The following is a 23,056-nucleotide window of genomic DNA, read 5'->3' as shown; positions in this document are numbered from 1 at the left end:
CCTTCGAACCACTTAAAAAACGTGTCTCAAGTAGCCATTTCTTTTTCCTAAGATCATATATCTGTTTCAGTTCACCTTTAGCACTAATCCCTTTCTCTTCTTTTCTAAATTTCCTGTTGGCGAAGAACCGCGTCAACAATATTCATTTATATAACACTAGTATATTCTATTATATTTTTATTTTTTATTTATATAATTAAAATTAACTTTCTAATATATACTAGCATCATCAAATGAACTTGATTTTCAAATAACAAAAAGTAAAAACATTCAACATTGTATTAACAATCCACAAATTAATTTAAAACATTCAACACTGTCATCAACAACAAAATGTTCTTTAAGTATTCAAGTAGTCTTAAATATTCAACAAATTGAAAAGTTACTACTTTCAACACAAAATATTATACAGCTGCCCAACACAAAGCCTTCAAAATTAAGTATCCTTTTCTATTTAGCTTGTCACATCTGCAAAATAAACAAAAAAATATTTTATTATTATTATCTAGCATCATAAATTACTTCAAGAAAAATGCTATGGAAATTTTTTAAGCAAGATAGTAAGTTGTTAAAATAGATGATCTTATTAATATGAAAAGAACAAATAAATCTATAATTTGTAGCAAACAACTTCACTATCTTACAAAGAACTCCAATTATATATCACTGATTCCTTTCTTGGTATCGTGTATGTATTTTAGTACTATCAATTTATAGTATTATTGTTGATGTTGGTATGTGAAGAACAAACATATTTGATATGGAAGAGCCCATTGGGCACATAAAATATCTCATGATTAATAATATTTTGGTATAAAACTTCAACAGATTAATGTCAACAATATCTTAAACAATGAAGGAGAAGACAATAACATGATGAAATTGGACATAGGAAATCTCATGATATGAAATTTAAGAATGCCTTCAACTTACAAACTTAATAGCTCAGTAAGTTGTCCCAATTCCTTTGGTAGCTCCAATGACAGTGCATTTATGCCTAAGCTCATAATATTTGCTAAAAAACAACAAAAGTTAAATAAAGAGGTATCATAACATATTAAATCTTGTTCTTTCAATGCTCAAATTTTAGGTTAGCTTACAAGTATTGCCTCTTAGTGAGGTTTCCAATTGATGGAGAAAGAGAGCATGTCAAGAAATTATGGAAGATTGACACTGATATTTGTATGCCAGATTTAGAGCTTCCATCTCAATCAGGCTATCAGGCAAAGAATCCAGAGAAGTTAGTGAAATGCATTTTGACAATTGCTTCCATAACTTCTTAGAGCTTTTCAACCTAGCCAATATATTGATATATTGAGCCGCCCTTTGCCACGATGCCTTTAAAAAGTTGAGTACATTAAGCAGCACAAAGGGTTTGCTGGAATAAAGAAATTAACAAATCAAAATATGTAACAAATTAGTTTAAAGAGCAACCAAAAAAAAAAATTGAGGGATAAACTAGGCTAAGGATGTCTCTAGGAGAACTTACTTATTGATATGACTTTCAGAATTTACAACATAACAAAGTACTGCATCTACAAGGCTTGAACTTTTAGACTCTCCTGGCCCAGAGGAAACCTCAATTGCTGGCAGCTTCCCATCACCAGCATTACCTGGTTGGACGTCCATAAAGTCTTTGGTGGCAAATACAGCAATAAAAAAAGCAGGTTGTATAGAACACAAAGTTCAATATAAATAGTTAATGAGAAATCCCAAAATGAAACAATGGAAAATTACCTAAGAGTGATTCACTTATTGACACCAGAAAACATATACAAATGTCAAAAAGTAGCACACCTGATAACAAGCAGCAGCAGTGAAAAGATTGATGATAGCAACAAACAAGTCTTCATTTTCTTCAGATTGCTCTAGTATAATAAAGCCTACACATTCTTTCAAATCAGCAACCTAGACGGTGTATTAATTATAATATATTAAATGAGAAAAAATGGGTCAGTTGTTCAAATAAAAAAATTAATGATCAGGAAAGAAAATGCATTAACTCGAACACACTAAACCTGTTTATCATCTAGACCAAAGTTGCTTGCAGAAAAATATGGTGGCAAGAAATCTGCTGTCATCAACAGCATTGACAGTACTTTAGTGGCGCCAATCTGTATGGCCTGCATGGATAAGTGAAAACTCCTTAGTAAAATGTAGTAAAGATTGCCAACAATATAGGAATAGCCAGTCTACATACAACCATTAAACCATAAAAGGGGTCCAAAGCATATAAAGGATACAAACAAATTTGTCCTAGGCTGTGTGCTCAGCACAATTTCTCATTAATAATGATGGAAACCTTGCACTTAATGCCATAGTCAATCTATAATTAGATCCATTTTACATTAATAGACTTTCACGTTTTAGCATGGGGATACACCAATTGAAGTCAAGCATGACGAAACAAATGCAAGTAAAACTATGTCGTATCCATTAATAAAGGAAACTATCACCATTAATAAGAAGGTAATAAAATGGAACTAATAAGAAGTAATGGCAGAAGACAAGCAAAGATAATTTATTTCAAAATGATGAGTACCCATGACAAAGCTATGCAAGAGAAAGTAATGTATTTAACCATTAATTAGAACATATATAAAACCTGTATACGAAAGTCAAATGAGTTTGTATGCCCTTAGATTCCAGTAATCTTGCAGCCTATATTCCCTAATTGGAGATGCAATCAATTAGAAAAAATAGTTGGATGACAAAAACTATGAGGATTCATGAATATATTCCCTTGAAGAAAAATCTAAAGATAAGGAATAGAGATGTTTTGTCATGAAACTTACTTACCAAGTTGAAGGAATTTTGAACAACAAACGCTCAGAAGGGACATCAATTTCATTGTAAAGCTTCAAAAGATCATGAACCTTCATTGTTGATAAAGTACTTGTGCAAACCACAACAAAATTAATAGCAAGTAAAGCACTATCATCAGAGGGATAAGATAGACTACACGTACAGCTTCAGAAACATGAAGCAAATTCGGAATACATTCCCTTTCTTATTTTGTGCCCTATGTACAGTTTACAATTCCAATGATATTTCAAAGTTTGAAAATCATAGTGCACAATGATGGTTTCATCTCCATAATATCTGTTAAATATCATCATCAAATGAATTAAAAGTAAAATGCCAGATCATAATTTAGAGATGATTATTTTGATGCAGAATATTCACAACACAGCCACAAAAATTCAAGCAAATTATTTATAAAGAATTGCCAAATACCCCTAAAGTTTTCTTTATTTATGGAAAAGAAAATAGCAACAGGAGCATTGGAATCCAACAAATTCACTAAGTTAATGGACAAACAAGGAGATCCATTCAAGTATTTTAAGACAAAGGAATAATTTGAAGTGCTAACAATGAGAATAAAATTGATGGAGACATTGTTGTAAACTTGTAATGCACAATTAGGAGCTGAACATATTGAGCAAAATATGAAGAAAAACAGCCAATATGTGTTAGTACATAAGTGAATCAACATGAAAAAAAGGAGGGAAAAATGAAATTTTACATCAACAAAAGTATTATTTATATGCACACCTGGCCACATAATCAATCTCATATCCAAGTTCAGCTTCTTCTTGCAAAGGTTCAATCCAAGAGCTTACAAGAGTGCGGTACTACTCGGACGAATCCTTTAGTTGAAATCTCACTAAAATTCAAAGCTTACATAAGCTAATTTACTGACTTGTTGGTTTTATAATTATACAGCTGCCTACCTGTAACAAATCTCTTCTTCCTAAGCAACTCCAACATACACTTAATATTTTTTATTCAGTAAAATTATAACTTTATAAGCATCTTTCCCCCTTATTATATATTCAGAAAACTCTTCTCTAAGAGCAGCAGCAGGATAAGCAGAAAAAGTCCCTCTTATTTGGTTATGTACCATTACCATGTCCAATGCTTAGTCAAAACTCTTCTAATTCCTTAATAAGTGTCTGTAGTTGGCAATCATGACCATATACTTTAGAGATTTCCGGCAGAAAATGACCAAAGAAAATTTCTAGAATAAAATAACACGTCTTCTTTAGACAAATTTAATAAAACAAAGTCACTCAATAAGCTTTATTTTTTCCTTGTTTCATCCTAGACTCATGAATTTATCTACTCTGTAACAAACAGAGTAAAACACACTAGATGATATATGTGTTCACTAAGGAAGCCAAACAGCCTTCAATGTAGAAATGAAGCAAGAAAGAGAAAAATCTATGAAAACTATCAACAAATTAAGCTACAGATTGTACCTAGTGTCGCCATGATAGCAGCAAAAATGACTATGCCAACAGGCTGCACCCTCAATTTTCCAATGGGGTATCTATAAATATTTATACTTTTTATTGACAAGTGAGTGAACCAAAGTATGCCACCAGCCATGAGATCCAGCAAAGAATCTAGTGTTGATGCTGCAATGGCTATGGACCCACTCTTTATAGTAGCATAGATCTGCAGAATCAAACATAAGTTTCAATTTTAGTTTGTAAAGTGGGAATGAATGTTCTATAAGACCATAAAATATTATTTGATGCAAGAACTCAAATACTCTAAAACATGGTCTATATAATCTAAAACGTTACAGATACGACTGGAGCTGTAAAAGCTCTTAAGAACTTACTTAAGCCAATATTTCTTATAAAAATACCCAAATTTTACCTTAAGTCCCAAGAGAATTATGTTTGCCTAATTAGAGATCTTCATGGCTCTTTCATGTTGAGCTTGTTCATCAAGATCATCTTCATCAATGCCTTCTGATTGCACTATAGAGTCAACTTCCTCAAAAGATTTCAGAGTTAAAAGTTTTCTTTCATAGTAGTCCTTTTCTCATATAATTTAAAGAAGAAACAAAAAAAATTATTTGTAAGAACATGTATATATAACAACATAAGAATAGCAAAAGAATCAAATCATGCATCGTTGGATTGCTTTGGTTGCAGAATCTTTGAACAAGTGAAGAATTCTCCCCCAGTTTCTCAACAAACAAACAAGGCCTTAAACCACAAACAATACCTCTGCTTGTTTCTTAAGAAAATTAATAAAAAAACCAAAACAATAATCACTCATTTTGTGGTTCCAAGAAACCAATCAATCAAGGTAAAATGACGTTTTCTCATTTTTTTGATTCCTATGAAATATACTACAAAATCCACTGACAACACCACCAACAACCACAGTATAGGAACATACTATGTTATGCTCTAAAGATTGGTTTATAATCTGCAACTGTAAAGAAAACAAACCTTTAAAAATATGGTACTAAGTTGTAATGTACTTTAATTATCCAAATTTCTACTTTACTCTTAACTTCATACATGTAAAAAGGCCGTGATGAGAAGATGGATCTCAAGTAATAAATTCAATGGCCAGGAATAAATGGAAATCTTAAATGTGTTCCTAATTCTTACACAGGTTTGCATAATCATCAAGAACACCCCCCTTAAAAATAATAAATAATACACATATGAAACACACAGTGACCACATTAAACAAGACTAAAAGGGATACACATATATATATATACACACCCTCTTCCTTAAGACAAATTAACAAATAAAAACGAAGAATCGAATAAACTCAATATGAAACACACAGTGACCACATGAACGAACTACTTCCTTTAGAACTACCATATGTGATCATTACAATATGCATGTGCATCAAAACCTGTATCAGGAGGCATCACAATCAATAGAAAATCTAACCAGACCAGATATCATGCTCATCAAAGGTAAAATACAAAAGATGATGAAATGGAAATCAAGTCAGTGCTTACCCAGCAAAAACAGAAGAAAAAAAAATGCAGTTATTATACCTCTATTCCATCGGTGAAAGATTTTTGTTACAACTTTAATTTGCAGCTAGTTGTATGGGAATCCTGGGGAACAATTCAGATTGAGCCAAATAAGCAAATCATTCAATTACAAAAAATAGAAAGCCATAATTTAAAAGAAAACCAAGAAATGAAATGCTTTTATTTATTTAAGAGAGTAATTAGCTCGTCCACAAATTCCAAACACACAAATGAACATACAATGGTGCAAATGAAAATGTAAAAACGCATATATTTGCACCTACAGGAAAGTGAGAGTGAGACAAAGAAAGAAATAAATAAATAAATTCAAATAATTATGAATTATCAAAGTTGTAGCAAGGAAGGTCAAACTAAGGATAAGTTTTGTTCTTTGTTACAAATATTTTTGTACCAGGAGAAACGTCTTAATATTTGAAATTAGCAATTAGTAATTCAACTCGCTACATATCATTTGGTCTTGTTTTCATTAGTTTCTACAAAACAATATAAAAACTATACAATGGGTCCTCATTAATATTTGAAAAATCCAGTCTATGCCTGTAAACATCTAAGTCATAATTAAAGTAAGAGAAAGTTAAATATATATATATACAGACATAGACATATTTATGCAAAGACTAATTATAGAATAAATCTACAAAGTTTCAGATCTCTAGTTAAAAGAAAAAAAAAATCAACGGAGCTTGAAAGCAATAACACATAACAAAAACATGGCATGGTAAAGTTCTTAGTTCAAATGGGAAACACAACACAATCCTCATTAAAACAGTGTACAATAGTATTATACTTTATGTTATATTTTTACATGAGAAACAAGCACAATGATCATTTAATTTTATGATTAAAAAAGTTGAGGTAAACTTAAGTTGAAATAAATGAGTAAATAAAGAAAAAATAATCAAAATGAGATTCTTTTGTACTGGAAAAACTAGAACTACACTCCCATTCATACTAGCTAAAGCAACAAATTCTACCAATCATATAAGAAAGTAGGCAAAAAAAAAGCATCTTCTTAATGAAACTACTCCAAGTGTGCCTGACAAAATAACAATATGAAAAAGAAAAACCACAAAACATAAATTCAAAGGAGCATAAAAAATACAGTGTGACTTATATAAAACGCAAATAGAATAAGAAATTGTACTAAATCATAGCAAAATCACATAAATAAAGACAGTTAACATGATAATAGTAGTTTTGATCAAATGAAACATTTATACATAGACATATCATATAGTAATACTAAGATTAGTACAAACATATTAAATAATAATTAATCTAGAATTAGGTGTAGTTCTTTTCTCTTACAAAAGAAGAAAAAGTAGTGCAGTGTCATGCCTAATCAATACTATAGACTAGACCTTATATTTTTAAATTATATATATATAAAAGAAGGAAATACTTTGTCATTGTTGCAACAAATAGCATATATACATATAAATATTTTCTTAAGCAGATTTCAAAAATCTATTTTGTTGTATTTTCTTGAGCCCCACTAATTTTAAAAGAACAAAAAAGGAGAGAGAGATAAAGTAATGACAACTTGCAACAATCACAACTTAGAAAATATCTTCCACCATCCACAAAATATGTTTCTAGTTTTAAGTATTGCAAGTATTGGTGGCCTCCTTTGCCATGGTTATAGTATTATTTACAAGTACTTAAATAGAAATACATAACAATGGTATATATGGCACATAAAGGTGAAGGCATACCTTGTCTTTAGTGTACAAACAAGTATTTCAGAAGTATTTACATTGGTGTATAGTTAGGGAAACAATAAAGTTTATTATCTGATTTGACAAGTAACATGTGATCTATGCCTAGATGCATGCATCTAAATATGTGTAGGTATGTTATTAAAGTAAATGAGATAAAGTAATAATAATGACAAAATATAATAACTTTATTAGATGAGAGTACACTAGAAGTTTCACTTAAAAAAGTGAAAATTCCACTCTTATATATTCTTTTTTTGTTGTAGTAATAAATTAATGCTTGAATTGAAAAAATAATTGACAACTAACGTGATACTAGTGGCTCTCATCAAAATAAATAATTTATAGATACACATATATGTAGCAATATTAGGATTAGTACAACCAAAATATCTCAGTTATACTTTAATATCATATATATACACATATTTAGATACATGGCTCTATGCATAGGGCACATGCTTCTTGTTAACATAGGGAATAAGCTTAATTCTTACCATGATGCATGACACGTTAAATTTTGAGTTTTCAAAGAGAGAAATACATGATGTTGTTAGGTTTCAATTTTTGAATAAGTTCACAACACTAATTTCATCTTTGTCTTGATGAAAATATACATCCTACTAAATTCAAGACTTGACTATTCATAAGAGATGTTAAGGAAAGGATCAAAGGATGAAATAATCATCAGATAAGAGTCTTTAATAAAACATAACCTACCAACTAGTATATAAAGACAAAAAATGAAAAAAAATCTTGAAATCTAGTTTGAAACTAGAAGCATCACAATAAACCCCAGAAGAAAAGATACAAACAATATAATTTACAAATATTAATGTGCTATCTAGAATATTAATGGCAAACTAGAATAATCACAATGGACTCAAAAGTCAAGATAAAAACAATATAATTTACATACAATAAATAAATAAATCACAAGCCAAACCTTCTCTGAATCATGTAAAGAAATCCATACATGCTTGTAGAAATCTCAACATCTTGAGGAAGAGATCGTCTAGCATCTGTAGGAATTGATTTAATGGCACTTAGGCGTAACATTCTCTGATCAACATCTTTTTAATAAACTCCATACAGAGCCTGCCAAAACATATATTAAAAAAGAATAAGCACAATACGAAATAACTTAAAGATGCAGAGAATACGGAACATTTATAATTGTCAAAGTTATCTCTGTGTGTTTCTAATACATATACAAATATTATTTTCTCTTTTTCTTTTGATGCATGAACAGAGTACTACTACAAGTTTTCTATGGTAGAACAAGCACAAAAATTCCAACAAAGCCTTGGTAGTGGAATCATGGTATATATAATAAGAACTCAACTAATATATAAAATTATATATATCAACATTTAAAATTGAAAAAGCAAAATCTGTTGTACATGGAACCAAGTAAATCTAAATTAACAACCATCAAGTAAATTAAAAAAATCCGAAATATATAATTAGAAAGTAATTGTAATATATTGCATAGTTAAATTTTATATAATAATTTGGTTGATTATAATAATAAAATGTACTTACTCTATCTTCTTCCTTAACTTCTCTCACAGCAGCATGACACTGTCTCCCTGGTTGATAAAAGATAAAGCTTAAGCAATATTGTGTATTTATAAATATAGATTTTTTGAAACAAAAAAAGTAATTAAGAAAGACATGAAGCGAAAAAACTATATATCTCATCAAAAGTTCTAGTTGGGTACTTTCCATATACCCAAGGCCCACAAATTCTCTATCTTGTCCTCAACAACTAATTTTTAGTGTGTTTTCTTTGTTCCAAATGTATTCACACACTATATCAAATAAAAAACTTTTACAAATGTTAATACAAACAGACTATTTGAAATAAAAAACAAAAATATTGCAATGTAAATGAACTACCTTTTCGTTCAATTCCTAGATATCATTCCCTTTCTTGGCTTATGCCCTAAAGGAGTTTTTTCACCCAGAATAAAAATGCAATGAGAGTGACGAAATTAAAGAAACCTAGATCAAAAAATAGAGAGAAACAAAACCTCATTCTTGGTCATTTTCATCCTTATGACCTCAGAGTGATTAGTCTTCAAACGAAAGGGAAAACAAAGAACTGGAGAGAGAAGAGTTGTATTCTTCGTCCTTCAAGCGAGATGGGATAGTCAGAAAGAGAAGAGGGAGCTTCAAAGAAAGGAAGAGCTTGAGAGAGTAAGAAGAGTAAAGAAAAAGTTAGTATAAACAAAAAGTGATTTGGATGATAGGAAAACAACAAGGAGGGAGAGAGAGGGAAATTTCAGATTTGAGGAAAAGTATAAAAAGCAAAATTAGTTTGCCGCTTAAAAATTTAATAGGCCCACCTCTTCTTTTCACAAATTATACTTTATAGCTTTTTTCAATACCTATTATAATACTTTTTTAATACACTTATAATAATGTGTTGTAGAAAGTGGTGTTTGATGTAGTGTGTGTATCGATTACAGGGAATTTAACAAGCTGACCATCAAGAACAAGTACCTGCTACCAAGGATTGATAATTTGTTTGATCAGTTGCAGGGTAGGACAGTATTCTCAAAAATTGATCTTCAATTTGGTTATCCCCAACTGAGGATCAAAGATGAGGATATTCCAAAGACAACCTTTTGCACAAGATATGGACATTATGAGTTTCTAGTCATGTCGTTTGGACTGACCAATGCCTCGGCATGTTTTATGTATCTGATAAACATAGTATTCAAGGACTACCTCGACCAGTTTATGATTGTCTTCATCGACGATATCCTAGTCTACTCTCGGACAGAGGCAGACCACGAGAAACATCTCCCTTTGGTACTTCAAAGGTTGAGGGAGCACAGGTTGTATGCCAAGTTTAAGAAGTGTGAGTTCTTGTTACCTCAGGTGACCTTCCTTTGTCACATTGTTAGCAAAGATGGAATAAAGTTGATCTGGCTAAGATTAAGGCATTGAGAGATTGGCCAAGGCCCATAAGTGCCTCAGAGATGAGGAGCTTCCTTTGATTCGTAGGATACTACCTACGCTTTGTGGAAGGGTTTTCCAGGATTGATACATCACTAACATAATTGACACGCAAGAATAAGAGATTTGTATGGTCAGACAAATATGAGAATGGCTTCTAGGAGTTGAAGCGACGATTGATTAAAACTCCAGTACTGAGACTTCCATCAGATCAGGAGAAGTTTGTGGTTTACTGTGATCCGTCAAGACAAGGATTAGGTTATGTCCTTATGTAGGCAGGGAAGGTGATCACTTATGCATCACAACAGTTGAAAGAATATGAACAGTGATACCCTACACATGCTTTGGAGTTTGCAGCAGTGGTCTTTGCACTGAAGATATGACGTACAACACTACCTTTATGGGGAGAAGAGTGAGATAGACACTGACCACAAGATCATAAAGTATATCTTTACCCAAAAGGATCTAAACATGAGACAGAGGTATTGGCTGGAGTTGGTGAAAGATTCTTTACCACCCATGGAAAGCCAACGTGGTGCCAAATTCCTTGAGCCGGAAAGGTCCGGGACAGTTACTCAGTCTAAAGCAGAAATCGTAAGAGTTGGAAGAAGATATGACTCGAGCAGGGATTGAGTTGGTGGTTGGTCGGTTAGCCAACGTCACCTTGCAGTGTCAATTGAGTGATCCTTAGTTGATGAGGCACAGAGGGGGCGTCCTAGCTGGAGTGGGTACGGACTATACTACTTCAAAGATGGGTATGTTAAGATACAATGAGCGGATTTGTGTTCCGATGGACAGTACTATCAGACGAGAGGTTCTAGATGAATCTTGCATGACACCGTATTCATTGCATCCAAGTACCAAAAAGATGTACGAGGATCTGAAAACCTTATATTGGTGGCCTGGGATGAAGAAAGATGTGATTTAAGTATGTGGTTAAGTGCATGACATGTCAGCAAGTCAAGGCTGAGCAACAGAGGCCAGAAGGGTTATGACAAACTATAGGACTCCCTTAATGGAAATGGGAGGACGTCACTATGGACTTCGAAGTTGGGTTACCCAGGACAATGGGTCAGCATGATTCAGTATGGGTGATTGTGGATCGGTATACCAAATCAGCCTACTTCTTGCCAGATTGGACAAACTATACAGTGGATCAGTATGTTGATCTTTATGTGAAAGAAATATTACGTCTCCATGGGGCACCCTAGTCTATCGTATCAGATCGAGACCCCATATTTACTTCCAATTTTTGGGGAAGTCTGCAGAAGGCTATGAGAACCCAGTTGAAATTCAGTACAGCTTACCATCCTCAGACAGATGGTCAGTCGGAGAGGACAATTCAATTACTGGAAGACATCCTTCAAGCATGCTTTTAGGACTTTGAAGGATCCTGGAGTAAGTATTTGTCGCTGAAAGAATTTTCCTACAATAATAGTTACATGTCAACCATTGGGGTGGCTCCTTACGAGATGTTGTATGGTAGGAAGTGTAGGTCGCCCATTCACTGGGACGAGATGGGTGAAAGGAAATACTTGAGTCCTTAGGCAGTTCAGAGGACAAATAAAGTCACAGAAAAGATTAGAACTCGGATGCTTGCATCACTGTAACGTCCCAAATATGCTATTGAGGATGAGTGCCTAGATTACTGTGCCAGGAGGGCATTATCGGATTTATATGTGGAATTAATAGGTTATATGTGCTACTATGAGGTATAAATTATTTATAGGGGAATGTGAATAATTATGCATGTTTATGTGTATTAAATATGCATGTGGGCCCATTTTTGTAAATTAGGGCATATTTGTAATTTTTCACCCATTGAGGGTATATTTGTATTATGTATGCGTTATGAGTGAGACCATAGTATTGTGGAGATATATCTGAGATGTGTGGTTCGAAGCTATCATAGTAAGCAGATTAACGGAATAGTCACAACAGGGTTAAATACCCGGCTTGGTGTGAGCCTAGGGGTATTTTTGGAAACTTAGTGAGTATTCAAGATTTATTGGGTAACGGGTAGTTATTTGGTGATTATTTGAGTATGTCGAGATTAATTGGGAATTTATAGGGCTACTTGAGGATAAGTGGGAAATGTGGTACATGGACGGTTTTGCCCTTAAGGGCATGAAGGAGTCAAGGTTAAGGATAAGGAAAATTTGGTCTTTTCCCTAGCCTTGGATTGCCTTATCCACTAAGAGACTTTAGGAATCCTAGAGCCAAATAGAAGAATCACTTCAGCAGTCCACTATCTCTCCCTCATGTTCTCTCTCTCCCTCTCGTTTTCTCTCTTTCTTGAGATGTTGGGGTTCTTGAATCTTTTGAGGAAGAATGATAGGAGGCCTAAAGCTTGGGGCTAGGTAACAATCTAAGGTGTAGATAGGAGGACAAATCCTAGCTGAGGTAATGATTTTGGGCCTATAAAATTTAAGTTTTAGATTTTCATTTTTGGTGTTTTAAGGCTTCAAAGCTCAACCTTGACTCCTTCATGCCCTTAAGGGCATGAAGGAGTCAAGGTTAAGGCTATATTATTGTTCTAGATGAATTTCTGCAAGTTTACAATTCAATTATGGGTTTAGTTGTTATTTAGGTTGAATTTTGAGGGATTGGGCTTGGGAAAAATGTTGGAAAATCTGGGTTCGCGGGGTCGCGTTGAGGCTCTGTTCTTGGAGCACCGCATGAACCCAGAGGCTGGATTGTTTTTCTGAACTACCTTACATCGCAATGTTGTATGGCCTACACCACGGCTGTAACGGCCCCAAATTCGCTAATGAGGCTTAAGGGCCTTGATTAGTGTGCCGGGAGGGCATTATTGGGTTAAATGTGATTCGAATGATTTTATTGATTTAAATGCCTAATTCTATGATTAGAATGCTTGTATGATTATATTTGTATTAATGTGATATGTATATATAAGGCATTGTGAGAACCACATTATTATGTGGGTAGGTCTGCAGAGCACGACTCGAGGCGATCCTAGGGCTAGATAGTGGGGAAAAGTCACAACAGGGCTTAACAGTTGACTTTGGATAAGTCAAGGGTATTTTAGGTATCGGGTAGTTATTTAGACTATCGGGTTATGAAAATAAATATATGGAGATATATTTGAGGTTAGGAAGTCTAGGCGGGAATATTGGGGAATTTTACCGTTTTTCCCTCGGGGACGTTTCCGGCACCCCGAGCCTCGGGTTTGACTCAATGGGATAAGATTAGACTGAAGCTTTAGGAAAAACAGTAGACAGAAAATTAAACCGACATTTACTTTCAGCCTTTCTTCTCTATTCTCTCTCAAGGAAAACACAAGGAAAAAACACTGAAATCTTAGGGGAATTCAGCTGGGAACTCAGAGGAATTCAGGAGTGATTTAGAGGCTTAGCTCAAGAATCAATCAAGAACTTAATCAGAACTAAGGTAAGCACTAAATTTACTTTTCTGTGGCTAGAAATTCCGAGTTTTGGCTAGGTATTGAGGTAAATGTGATTTTGATGTATAAGGGCAGAATTAAGGAGGAAAGCTTGGGAATTAGCTTGGATTTGGCTTGGAGAAGTGGTTCAGTAGAAGAGGTAAGCCTCAATTCGTGATTTAGAGGTTTCAATTTGAGTTTGAATGGTTGGTTTGAGTGTTTGAAGTGCTTGAGTTTCAGGAATTGGAAATGGGATTCTAGTGGGTTTTTGGGCAGTATTTCTGATGGGATGTGTTGTTAGGATCATGATAATGGTGTTGTGATTAAAGGGTTTTGAATTGGAGAGCTTTCGGATGGCTTTGGATGAGGTTTATATGTTGGAAATGGTGGGTTTTCTGGGCTCGAATGGAAGGGCCATGACTCTGTTCTAGAGCGCTGCGGCCCTAGGATGACGATGAGCCAGGAGGGCTCGGCCAAGGGTGAGTGCCGCGGCGCCCAAAGCAAGGGCCGCAGCGCATGTCTTCTTTCAGGCATGCCCTTGGTTTTGTTTTGAGGGCAGGGCTGCAACTAAGCTTCAAGGACCACAACCCTTAGGTGCACACTTGAACATTTGGGGATCTTAGGCATGGGAATGTGGTCTAGAATGCTCGGGATCGATTTCACCACCGTGCTTGGTGGAATTCGGATTCCCGGAAGTTAGTTTTGTATCTAGAAACCCTTATTTGAATATTAATGAAACCCTATACCTTGGTTGTGATTAGGTGATAAAAGCTTAGGCTCGGGAACGGATCGTGTTTGAGGAACGTTGCTCGTAGTCAGTAACCGCAAAGATTAAAGGTAAGAAAACTGCACCTGGTTGAATATATGTAATGGGACTAAGGGTTCCCCATCGTGTATGCTTGAAAAGATGGTATTATGCCATGCAAGCTATTTAGTGATCCAACGGCCTAAGGGTGCCAAGGGTTACACTAGCGCACAGGGCGCGGCATGGCCACTGGTAGCTGAGGACAGCTTAATATGCACTGAGCTTGGTTTAAGCGGGCCGGAGTCAGTGGGATAAACAGAGGGTGCGGCCTAAGTTTTCGGCCCTAATTATTATGTGATATGAATGTTATAAGTGTTTGATTGCATCCATGATTCTGAATTTATGCTGAATGATTAATGTGGGTTATATGATGAGAGTTCATGCTTAGTGAGTTTGTTATCTGTTACTATTGTTTGTGTTGCACATGTTTTCTTGCTGGGCCTTGGCTCACGGGTGCTACGTGGTGCAGGTAAAGGCAAGGGCAAGCTTGATCACCCTTGATTGGAGAGCTCTGCGAGCGGAATGTACATGGCCGGTTGCTCAGCCGCCATGGTTCAGGTTTAGGTAGGGATGCGAGACCCAGAAATTGTACGTTTTGCCTTAGTATGGCTGACAGATGTTTGTATTATTTTGGAAGTTTGTAACCCAACTTTTTAACTCTGTTTCTTTTGGGATCCCATGTATATAACTGCTTAACTATATAAAATGGAACTTTTGAGACGAAAACCTTTTTAACCCTAGTTCATACATGTTTAGTGACACGTTTTTAAATTAATGACTTGATTAGCAAGTCTTGCACATTTATAAGTACATAGTGTAGCGGTCCTGGCTATCCAGGGCATTACAACTTGGTATCAGAGCCTCCTAGGTTTAAGGGTTCCTGAAGACAGGCTGGACATGTACATTCGTTGCTAGAGACAAGCTCAAATCAGGGTTCGGTAATGTGTATATGTGTTTATATGCTTATGTGCCTGAAATAAGTTATGAATGTTGTTATTTATTAGATTAATAGGAAGCATGAGATACTGATAGGGCATGGCCCTTGACTGTTGTGTGAGAGTATTGAGGCATGCTTATTAGCATAGCCGTGCATGTACCTGAATATTTGGGTGATTAATTGTATATTGTGCATGGATGAATGCCTATTTTATAGCTATTGAGTAATGAGATTGGAGGCGTGCTCATTAGCAGCCAGTGCATGAGGATGGATGCTTATATGTTGAATGTTTGTGATTGGTTATGTTCTATTGGTTGATCTTGGAGAAGTTTTTACCCTGTCATCATGGTTTAACTGCCGAGTCGTTATTTGCAGATTGACTTGGACAGCTATGCATCCAAGAAAATCTACACAACTAGCCGGCACTAGGTCCGGGACCGGGAGTGACGACCAGGGTCAGATTCCTCCACCAGTCCCTGAGAACTGGCAGCAGTTAATGGCAAATATGCAGGCTCGATTACAGAGTCAGGATGAGCAGATCCGTATTCTGCGACAGCAGGCTCCATCAGGGAGTGCTGCCCCTATTGTACCACCTGCAGTGGTACCAGTTGTGCAGTCAGGGGAGGTTGGAAACATATGGGAGCCGTTATATGAGCGGTTCAGGAAGCAACAACCCCCAATCTTTGAGGGTGGACCAGATCCATTGAAAGTCGAGCAATGGCTAACTATGATTACTATAATTCTGGATTTTATGAGGATAGAGGGGCATGATAGAGTGGCCTGTGCCACTTATATGTTGAGAGAGGATGCCCGCATCTAGTGGGAAGTGGCATCGCAGACCAGGGATTTTACTACTTTGAGTTGGGAAGGTTTCAGGGATTTGTTCAGTCAGAAGTACTACAATGTTGCTGTCAGAGCAGCAAAGGTCAATGAGTTTGTGAGTCTTGTGCAGGGCAATATGACTGTTACTGAATATGCCCTAAAATTTGATAGGCTTATGAAGTTTGCACCAGGTCTTGTGCCTACTAATGCTGCTAGGCAAGATCGATTTATCAGAGGGCTTAATGCTATGATAGCCCGGGATGTCAGGATCACAACGGTACCTGGAGGAACAACTTATGCCCAGGTCGTTGAGAATTCTCTTACCGCTGAGGAATCGAAGAACAAGATATGGAGGGAAAGTGCAGTGAGGCATGAGGGCCGCAGAGCGGTGCCTCCTTATTCAGGGATAGGTAGGAGCAGAGCCCCAGTGATTTCAAGAGAAAGGCTCCTGACACTTTGATCGCTGCTGGTCCTGATAGGAGGGGTCGGGGTGGTCAGGGTGGCCGTCAGGGTGGTGGTGAGGCATGGCGGACCTATCCGGAGTGCCCGAGGTGTAGAAAACGCCATATGGGCGAATGTCAGGCCAAGGCATGCTTCGTGTGTGGGGCAGTAGGACATCTCAGGAAATACTACCCAACAGTGAAGAAAGGTGAAGCAGGAAAGGTGGATAGCTTGACCCCAGCTCGGGTATTCACCTTGACTCAAGTAAAGGCCGGGGCTAGTCCCTCGGTAGTGACAGGTCAGCTTTCTAGTGCTGGCTTTCCTTTTACAGTATTGATTGATTCTGGTGCTACACATTCTTTTGTTTCCAGTAGAGTGATTGATAGATTGTGTAGACCTAGTGAGTATCAGACTGCAGGGTTTGGGACTTTATTGCCTACAGGGGAACTGGTAATTTCTAGGAGATGGATTAGGGCACTGCCAGTGATGGTTGATAGTAGGGAACTTTCGGTGGATCTGATTGAGTTATATATGGAGGATTTTGACATGATTCTGGGGATGGACTTATTGGTTAGATATGGGGCTACGATTGACTGCAGGAAGAAGATGGTTACTTTTGAGCCTGAGGGCGAGGACGCTTTTGTTTTTGTGGGTGCGGTATGTGGACCCCACGTACCCATGATCTCCGCGTTGAGAGCCAGAGACTTGTTGCAGGGGGATGCATAGATTTTCTGGCTAGTGTAGTGGATACTACTAGAGTTCTGTCGGCGGGGCCGGGAGAGACTAGATTGGTGTGTGAGTTCTTAGACGTATTTCCTAAGGATCTACCAAGGTTGCCATCGCGCATGGAGATTCAGTTTGAGATTGAGTTAGCACTGGGGACAGAACTAATATATAGAACACCGTACAGAATGGCACCAGCAGAACTGAAAGAGTTGAAGATACAGTTGCAAGAACTTCTGGATTTAGGATTCATCAGGCCTAGTTATTCTCCATGGGGCGCTCCAGTGTTGTTTGTTAAGAAGAAGGACGGGACTTTGAGGATGTGTATAGATTATAGAGAATTGAACAAGTTGACTATCAAGAATAAGTACCCTCTACGAAGGATTGAGGATTTGCTCGATCTGCTGCAGGGAAAGACGGTGTTCTCAAAGATTGATCTACGATCTGGTTATCACCAGCTGAGAATCAAAGATGAGGATATACCGAAGACGGCCTTCCAAACACGGTATAGGCATTATGAGTTCTTGGTCATGTCTTTTGGGTTGACCAACACCCCAGCCACCTTTATGGACTTAATGAACAGGGTGTTCAGGGACTTCTTGGATCAATTCGTCATTGTCTTCATCGACGACGTCTTGGTTTACTCCAGTTCAGAGACAGAGCATAAGCAACATCTCTGACAGGTTTTGTAGAGGTTGAGGGAGCATCAATTGTACGCCAAGTTTAAGAAGTGTGAGTTTTGGTTGCCAGAGGTCACTTTTCTTGGACATATAGTTGGTGCAGAAGGGATTAAAGTGGATCCGTCCAAGGTAGAAGCAGTAAGGGATTGGCTGAGGCCAAGGAACGCCTTGGAGGTGCGAAGTTTCCTTGGACTGGCTGGTTATTACAGAAGGTTCGTAGAGGGGTTCTCAAAGATTTCTTCACCGATGACAGAGTTGACAAGAAAGAACCAGAAGTTTATTTGGTTAGAGAAGTGTGAGAACAGTTTTCAAGAGTTGAAGTGACGGCTTATCTCTACACCTGTGTTGAGTCTTCCCTCGTAGGAAGGAAAGTTTGTGGTCTATTGTGATGCATCGAGGATGGGTTTAGGCTGCGTGCTGATGCAGAATGAGAAAGGTATAGCCTATGCATCTCGGAAGCTGAAGGAGTATGACCAGCGGTATCCGACTCATGATTTGGAACTAGCAGCAGTGGTATTTGCATTGAAGGTGTGGTGTCATTATTTGTATGGGGAGAAGTGCGAGATATACACTGACCACAAGAGTTTGAAATATTTCTTCACTCAGAAGGATCTGAATATGAGGCAGAGATGTTGGTTGGAGTTGGTTAAGGATTATGATTGTGATATCCTCTACCACCCTGGGAAAGCCAACGTGGTGGCAGATGCGTTGAGCCGAAGGGGCCCAGGACAATTGTATAGTTCCACCCAGATCTCAAGAGAATTAGCTGATGAGATGGCCAGGGCGAAGATAGAACTGGTGGTAGGCCAGTTAGCTAATATTACCTTGCAGTCAACCCTGTTAGAGCGGGTCAAGGAGGGTCAGTTGGTGGATGCGCAGTTGCAGGAAGTTAGGCAGCATGTCTTAGCGGGGGCAGCTAAGGATTATTCTGTTTCTGAGAAAGGTTTGCTTCGATATCAGGGACGGATTTGTGTTCCGGAAGATGAGGGGATCAGACGAGAGATACTAGATGAGTCTCACACGACGGCATACTCACTTCATCCGAGTACCACGAAGATGTATCAGGATCTACGGACATTATATTGGTGACCCGGGATGAAGAAGAATGTGGTAGAGTATGTGGCTAGATGTTTGTCATGTCAGCAAGTCAAGGTTGAGAATCAGCGACCAGCGGAATTGCTTCAGCCTTTAGGTATCCTAGAGTGGAAGTGGGAGGATATTACGATGGATTTCGTGGGAGGATTACCCAGGACAGTTGGACTTCATGACTCAGTGTGGGTGATAGTGGACAGATACACCAAGTCAGCTCATTTTCTACCAGTGAGGTCGACCTATACAGTGGAACAGTATGCAGAGTTGTATGTGAGGGAGATAGTTCGTCTCCATGGGGTTCCAAAGTCTATTGTATTTGATCGGGACCCTATCCTTACCTCCAAGTTTTGGGGAGCTCTATAGAGGGCCATGGGGATTAGCTGAAGTTTAGCACAGCTTTTCATCCTCAGACTGATGGACAGTCTGAGAGGACAATTCAGGTATTGGAGGACATGCTTAGGGCGTGTGTTATTGATTTCGAGGGGTCTTGGAGTAAGTATTTACCGTTGATTGAATTCTCGTATAACAACAACTATCAGTCCACGATTGGGGTAGGGCCGCGGCTAAGCTTCAAGGGCCGCAGCCCTTGGGTGCACACTTGAACATTTGGGGTTCTTAGACATGGGAATGTGGTCTAGAATGCTCGGGATCGATTTCACCACTGTGCTTGGTGGAATTCAGATTCCCGGAAGTTAGTTGTGTATCTGGAAACCCTTATTTGAATATTAATGAAACCCTATACCTTGGTTGTGGCTAGTTGATAAAAGCTTAGGCTCAGGAATGGATCGTGCTTGAGGAACGTTGCTCGTAGTCAGTAACCACAAAGATTAAAGGTAAGAAAACAACACCTGTTTGAATATATGTAATGGGACTAAGGGTTCCCTATCGTGTATGCTTGAAAAGATGGTATTATGCCATGCAAGCTATTTAGTGAACCAACAGCCTAAGGGTGCCAAGGGTTACACTAGCGCACAGGGCGCGACTTGGCCACTGGTAGCCGAGGACAGCTTAATATGCACTGAGCTCGGTTTAAGCGGGCCGGAGTCAGTGGGATAAACAGAGGGTGCGGCCTAAGTTGTTAGCCCTGATTATTATGTGATATGAATGTTATAAGTGTTTGATTGCATCCATGATTCTGAATTTATGCTGAATGATTAATGTGGGTTATATGATGAGAGTTCATGCTTAGTGAGTTTGTTATCTGCTACTATTGTTTGTGTTGCACATGTTTTCTTGCTGGGCCTTGGCTCACGGGTGCTACGTGGTGCCGGTAAAGGCAAGGGCAATCTTGATCACCCTTGATTGGAGAGCTCTGCGAGTGGAATGTACATGGCCGGTTGCTCAGCCGCCACGGTTGAGGTTTAGGCAGGGATGCGAGACCTAGAAATTGTACATTTTGCCTTAGTATGGCTGAGAGTTGTTTGTATTATTTTGGAAGTCTGTAACCCAACTTTTTAACTCTGTTTCTTTTGGGATCCCATGTATATAACTGCTTAACTATATAAAATGGAACTTTTGAGACGAAAACCTTTTTAACCCTAGTTCATACATGTTTAGTGACACGTTTTTAAATTAATGACTTGATTAGCAAGTCTTGCACCTTTATAAGTACACAGTGTAGCGGTCCTGGCTATCTAGGGCATTACAACGGCACGTGTCTATGAAAATGAGGGCTCGGGCCCTTTGACTTTTAGAGGTATGTGGTTCTTGCTAGGGGCGTCATGACTCAAGTAGAAAACATTGGCCAATTAAGGTTTTTTAGCTCAGGAACTCAAACCTAAAGGCTCGGGAAGGATTCTACTACCCGCTTTAGTAGAATTCTAGATCACGGAGGTTAGAATTACACCTTGAAACTTTTAAATAGTCTAAGTGATTGATGATAACCGTTATTGCTTGTGACTAGGTTATATCGCCAGGGCTCAGGGATAGGGATCATGCTCAAGATTTCCATATGCTAGCTACTCAAGACTCGAGCTAAGAAAATTGCACGCAGGTTTTGATCGGGGCTCGTAACCCTATTAATAAATATAAGTATGACTATGACTATAAATTTATTTGGGAATAGTGAATATCCGATAGGGCATGCTTGTATACGTTGCATCTGATTAAGTGTTATGCAATATATATGTGATTATATCTATTCTGAAGGCCAACCTAACGATGTCGGGGCCGATAGCAAACGTGCGGAACGCAGCCCATCCTAAGCGTGTCGGGGTCAGCTATAAGACCCGAGGACTCGACCTAAGGGCGTCAAGTATGAACGTTATACAAATAAATAGAAGCGTTGATTGCACTTAACTAACTATATTGATTAGTTAGATTGGATTATGTGTTTGATTGAGAAGATTATTACTGCTAAGCTTATTGCTTATACCTGTTGCTTATTGAAATTATTGATTTAAGTTTACTGTTTATATGTTTTTGCTTGTTTGTTCCTGTTGATTTAAGTTATGTCGCTGAGCTTTGACTCACGGATGCTATGTGGTGCAGGTAAAGGAAAGGGAAAGCCGGACCAGCCATGAGTTGGAGAGCTTCAGGGGCGGTGTGTACATATGTAGCCTGCTCGACCACCACGGCCGAGATAGCCTGGGAGGAACTAGGGTTGAACCATGTTTTTCGCTTAAGACGGCTAATTTGTATTCCATTTTTCTTTTATTAGTCTGTAACCACATTTTGGGATCCCGTGTAGAAACTTAATATCTTAATGAAAAATAATTACTTCGTTGATCAACATTGTTAATACCTAACCTTAATCTAGTCTTTAATTACACATTTAAGTCCAAATGACTCGCTTAGCGAGTTAAGCACTATTTTAAACACACAATGTAACGGTCTTGGCTAACCAGGGCATTACAACATGGTATCAGAGTGGTCTAGGTTTAACGGTTCCTGAAGACTGGCTGGGCATGTACACTCGCTGCTAAAGATATGCCCGACTCATGGTTTGGTATCTAATAATGTGACTATGTGTTTAATTGTCTTAATTGAACCTATGTGCCTTATATGCATACTAGAATAGAGAGCATGATGCATATAAATGTATCTTGTCAGAGAAAGACTTGATAATTGATGCATTAACGTTAAGACTTGCGTCTTGGTAAGCATATTGTATGTGGCTATTGTGTTGTTTGGCCCTGCTCGTGGAATAGTTTTGGATATGAATATCAGGGCTGATAGGTTAAGTCGTTGACTATAGACAGATTCAGAAATTATGTATCTAAGGCAGTTAACTGGACCAGGCATTGTTAGTATGAGGGTTTCAGATGTTTGTTGGCAAGCAAGCAAGATGTTTGTTGGCAATCAAGCAAGATTGCAAAATCAGGAGGAATAAATTAGGTGGTTTTGACAGCGGGTTCTGTTAGGGAACACTGCTCCGTATGTTTTGACAACAATGGCACCAGTTTCGGTTCAACCTGAGGGTGGAAACTAGTAGGAATTATTGTGTGAAGGATTCCAAAAACCTTATCCTCCAGTTGTTGAATGAGGCTTGAATTCGTTCAGAGTTGAACAGTGGATAAGCATCATTAGCTCCATCCTTGTCTATATGGGAGTGGTAGGCGATGATAGAGTGGCTTGTGCCACGTACATGCTGTGGGAGGATGCCCAAACGTGGTGGGAAGTGGTATCCTAGACCCGGAATGTGG

At 37.7% G+C, this 23,056-nt stretch overlaps 1 long non-coding RNA gene across 28 annotated transcripts; it reads right to left on the bottom strand.

Moving 5' to 3' along the window:
- Positions 1-253: 253 nt before the first annotated feature.
- Positions 254-9,814, bottom strand: LOC133823366 (uncharacterized). Of its 28 annotated transcripts, none has more exons than XR_009888268.1 (13): positions 9,579-9,814; positions 9,445-9,490; positions 9,088-9,134; positions 8,489-8,640; positions 4,669-5,887; positions 2,800-4,461; positions 2,606-2,670; positions 2,019-2,123; positions 1,798-1,908; positions 1,490-1,634; positions 1,101-1,378; positions 934-1,015; positions 254-468 (listed from the first exon to the last, which is right to left on the bottom strand). It is a non-coding gene; the product is annotated as an uncharacterized LOC133823366 (long non-coding RNA). The 28 variants fall into 28 exon arrangements; XR_009888287.1 differs by lacking the exon at positions 9,445-9,490 and having other exon boundaries at positions 2,796-2,858; positions 3,556-4,461; XR_009888288.1 differs by lacking the exon at positions 9,445-9,490 and having other exon boundaries at positions 2,606-2,661; positions 2,800-2,858; positions 3,556-4,461.
- Positions 9,815-23,056: the final 13,242 nt, after the last annotated feature.

Source organism: Humulus lupulus, chromosome 3 (assembly GCF_963169125.1).
Source record: "Humulus lupulus chromosome 3, drHumLupu1.1, whole genome shotgun sequence".
NCBI classification, from domain to species: Eukaryota; Viridiplantae; Streptophyta; class Magnoliopsida; order Rosales; family Cannabaceae; genus Humulus; species Humulus lupulus.
Note: the sequence above shows the minus strand (reverse complement) of the source record. Positions and strands in the feature narration are given on the sequence as shown.